This window comes from Argopecten irradians, chromosome 7 (assembly GCF_041381155.1).
Source record: "Argopecten irradians isolate NY chromosome 7, Ai_NY, whole genome shotgun sequence".
NCBI classification, from domain to species: Eukaryota; Metazoa; Mollusca; class Bivalvia; order Pectinida; family Pectinidae; genus Argopecten; species Argopecten irradians.
In genome coordinates, this window is record NC_091140.1 from 38,169,219 (window position 1) to 38,174,480 (window position 5,262).

Here is a 5,262-nt window from a genome sequence, read left to right on the forward strand (position 1 = left end):
TATTTTGCATGCCTATATATAACTTCTCAGGTAAACTTGAACATACCTAAGTTGATAGAAAGTGTGTATGCATCAGACTTAACCGTAGGTATTACTGCTGACTCGTAGATTGTTGTGTTGTTTATTATTTTTGGCAATATATGCAACAAAATGTACATTTCAATTTAGTAAGTTCACATGGTTCGATACATATTTCTGTCATATGTCATATTTAAAAATAAATACCCATAAGCTCTTGTACAATATACATAATTCTGGTAGCACGATTCCAAATACATCTCTTGGTTGCCATTAGAGTTTAGAACATCCGGTCTATAAATTTTATCAATCGCTGACATGCTGGTAAATTTTATATTGAAAGCAGTAATCAATATCTAGACGTAAGTAATTAGTTGTTAGTATACTCAGAACAAAAAAGAGAGGTATCGCTGTATAGAGGCATCCATATTTATTTGGATTTCATTGAAATCTCAATTTATGAAAAAAGAATCGAATTATTCATATAAATTCAAACAATAAAACTGGCTACATAATATTAGTGTAGTTACTTTCAGGGGCCATTGAAGCATTAAGGGCAGGCTTATAACGTTTGACAAAAAATCATTTCCATTTAAATACAATTAAAAGCCACTTCCTATCAGCTACAATATGTACATTTAAAGTTTGTGAAGGCAATAGTTAGATCACCTGAGACTAATAATTAGACCGGTTTACCATAATATAATACAGCTAATACCACAAATAGAAACTCACCAAACCTTGATTTTTTTCTCTCCTGAGATGTTTTTGAAACCAGTGGCTCCAGGTACACAAAACGTGTTCATATAAACAGACATATGTAACAAAATATATATTTATTACGAAACACTAAGTTAAAAGTACATTTGATATAGCATGTATGGGAAAGTAAAACAAACAATAGATTAATAGGTATAGCCTTTGATTGACAGAAGCAGGAGGGTAGACTAGCGCGGTATCACGTAGTCTGTCATCTTGGGAGATGATAGCTACACTATATGTAGATAGATAGGGCGGACCCTGACGTGCAGTATATCAAAGCGGTCAGCGGTAAGAATTCAGGTTCGGGTTAGGATAAGATATTCTTGGCCGTACATGCCTTTTTAATATTTGCACAAACAGGCGGGTTGCAGTAGGTGTTAAGTTGTTAGATATACTGAAGGTTAAGATGTTAGGGAGAGTTCGGGGTAGACAATCTCCAGAATATAAGGGGCAAGGCAGCTTCATCAGGACGGGGATCCGAGGGGTCAATGAACTGGAATATGAAAAGGGATGTTACCACAGCGCGAAGTGCTATTTAAATAAACTGTTATGTAAATACCATGTGTATGTATTGCGTTACACATAACCTATACACAAATCATATTACAAACTTATTTCATACGAACGCGAGTAGCGTGGTATAGCTTCGATTACTTTTTAAATGAGGTAAATTGAGTGTATGCCAAAACGAAATTATACACAGATTATACAGAAACAGGAAATTTGTTGAAGATGAATGGAAACTATTTAACATAATAACAGGTTTGACGGCCGATGAAACCTAATATATTGGTCTATTTGTTTTTCTATAAAACATATTCAGATGTTCCGATTATTTTGGTGGTAACCTTAATATGTCTGAACACCTTAACCATTTTACCATCACTGTCCCATTGGTATGTAGGAAAACCATAGCGATTTTACCAAACTGTCCCAGTGGTATGTCGGAACACCTTAATCATCTCATCATCACTGTCCCAGTGGTATGTCGAACACCTTAACCATTTTACCATCACTGCCCCAGCGGTATGTCGAACATCTAAACCATTTTACCGTCACTGTGCCAGTGGTATGTCGCAACACCTTAACCATTTTGCCATCACTGCCCAAGTGGTATGTCGGAACACCTTAACCATTTTACCATCACTGCCCCATTGGTATATAGGAACACCTTAACCATTTTACCATCACTGCCCCAGTGGTATGTCGGAACACCTTGCCCATTTAACCATCTCTGCCCGAGTGGAATGTCGGAACACCTTAACCATCTCATCATCACTGTCCCAGTGGTATGTCGGAACACCTTAATCATCTCATCATCACTGTCCCAGTGGTATGTCGAACACCTTAACCATTTTACCATCACTGCCCCAGTGAAATGTCGGAACACCTTAATCATTTTACCATCATTGCCGTAGTGGTATGTCGGAACACCTTAACCATTTTACCATCACTGCCCTAGTGGTATGTCGGAACACCTTAACCATTTTACCATCACTGCCCCAGTGGTATGTCGGAACACCTTAACCATTTTACCATCATTGCCGTAGTGGTATGTCGGAACACCTTAATCATTTTACCATCATTGCCATAGTGGTATGTCGGAACACCTTAACCATTTTACCATCACTGCCCCAGTGGTATGTCGGAACACCTTAACCATTTTACCATCACTGCCCCAGTGGTATGTCGGAACACCTTAACCATTTTACCATCACTACCCCAGTGGTATGTCGGAACACCTTAACCATTTTACCATCACTGTCCTAGTGGTATGTCGGAACACCTTAACCATTTTACCGTCACTGCCCTAGTGGTATGTCGGAACACCTTAACCATTTTGCCATCACTGCCCCAGTGAAATGTCGGAACACCTTAACCATTTTACCATCACTGTCCCAGTGGTATGTCGGAACACCTTAACCATTTTACCATCACTGCCCCAGTGAAATGTCGGAACACCTTAACCATTTTACCATCACTACCCCAGTGGTATGTCGGAACACCTTAACCATTTTACCATCACTGCCCTAGTGGTATGTCGGAACACCTTAACCATTTTGCCATCACTGCCCAAGTGGTATGTCGGAACACCTTAACCATCTCATCATCACTGCCCCAGTGAAATGTCGGAACACCTTAACCATTTTACTATCACTGCCCCAGTGGTATGTCGGAACACCTTAACCATTTTGCCATCACTGCCCAAGTGGTATGTTGAACACCTTAACCATTTTACCATTACTGTCCCAGTGGTGTGTCGGAACACCTTAACCATTTTGCCATCACTGCCCCAGCGGTATGTCGGAACACCTTAACCATTTTACCATCACTGCTCCAGTGGTATGTTCTAGATCTCTCTCCTAAACATTTAAATTTATATGAGCCGTATTTTTCAAAATTCAAACGAATCCTTATCAAAAGTTACCAACATTTTGAGAATTAAAATACTTTAAATGCATAGGTTTTGATTTTTCAAGTGAAAATAAGAGATGAAAATGATATTTGGCAGTACTGCCAAAAAATCACTATATTGACAACTCCAGTGCAGTGAAATGAGTAGGTATGGTCAGACCATGAAGTAAAGCTGTTATCTACAATTTCAGTTCACATTTTTATTATTAGTAGTAACTTTGAAAGCGCAGGTATGTTTCCATCTGATGTAGCATAAAAACAAGAACATTGCATAACATCTATGTTCTAACTTACATTTACAAGGCATCATATATGTTGTCTGTCCATTTGAGGGAATTTCTCAGCGTTATTCATTAAATGTCATGGTTTTCAATAGATTATTTATGTAAAATTACCAAGTCAAAATTTTTGACCAGTTACGGCACATAACTTAAAGGTAGTTTAAGGATTAATCCAACGTTTAACGGAACGTCTTGCATACAGTCATGCTCAATGTAGCGCATTAGCGACGGATGTGGTAGTGTATTTAGAAATGATGTAAACATAGCAATACAGTCACTATACAATACAATTGAATTTCAAAGATAACTGTGGGTTTTTTTTTATTTAGAAATAATTAAAATCTTCAACTACTGAAACCTAGTGTTTTAAGTTGCTTAAACAATGTTCGATGTGCATGGCTAGATGTTGTTTGTGTTTCTGTACATGTTTTTGCTTCTGTCATTTTTCTAATTATCATTCTGTATCCGAGATTTGTCGAAACAAGATGAATTTTTCATGAAATTTCGTCGCACAATGGACAACGATGTATCAACTGTATCGTTTTTTATTTATATTTCCCAACCTCATTCCTGAGACTTGATAAAGACCACTTCGGTACTGTGACATATATAATGATAATTAAAGGTAGGTTTCGCCCGAAGAATAATAAAGACTACAAAATAAAAAAAATTATCCTGTACATAGGTATAATCTTCAGACAATTTTCAATGTATACAATGAACAATATAGATGGTCAGTTGCCTTGTTTGACCAGGAAAATACTCCTCTGAAAATAGAGCAAAGCCACATAGAACAATGACGTATTTTTTCCAAAACGAGGCCACATCAACAAACGGAAAATGCCAGTGCCAGATAGCAGTGACAGTCCTGACACGATATGTTTAGTAAAAACTCGAAGTGCGATGAATTGTTTATAAATATCAAATAATCTGCAACACATCCTGTTACTGACATACGCTCGCTAGCATAGTGCATCAAAGATATATGTAGTCTGCTACAACATGTTCGCTAGCATGTGTTGAAATTTAACACACCACGCGTACGTGCAACACGAGTCCAACTGAAACCAAGCAAGCCCCGCATGAAATGTGGCTTCTGTTCTTTTTTTTCCTGCATGCCATCTCTGAGTTTCTGACTTTCATTCCCAGGATATACCCTAGGGTGCTGCCGATTCCATTCTAATTTCTTCCTCTTTGTTGCCGATTCAGATGTATATATTTTTTTCACACGCTTACGTTCAGCTATTTTGTTTACTTTTAGCACGTAACAATGCCCATGCGCAAAACTTCGACAACCCAATCCATTGCAGCTTCATTTGCATACTATCCAGTCAGTTAGACATCGTAATAAATCAAGGATTTCCTTCAATTTTGTATTCAAGACACATTTGTTCAATATCAAATATAAAATAAATTAAATTGCGGTATTTTAATATGATTTTTCATCTTTTCTTCCGTTTATCGGGTTTTACGAAAAAAAAATATTATTAGGTTGGGCGAAACCTACCTTTAATACACAGCCTCATTCGTATCATATCGAGGATGAAATCCATAATTGAAATTCTACCAATGAAATTTAATAAAAAAACAACAGGTTTGGGACGAATTTTTATTGGAAGGGGGGGGGGGGGCAAAAATGGCAAAAAAAGTATACATAGTTCATCATGGAGCAAACCGATTGACTGAAGACAAGTGCCTAAGCTTTTTTTCAAAAAACCGGTTGTTGTTGAATGTCATTGTATTTTTTAACTACATGTAATCTTCATATTTCTTCTTATAAAAGTAT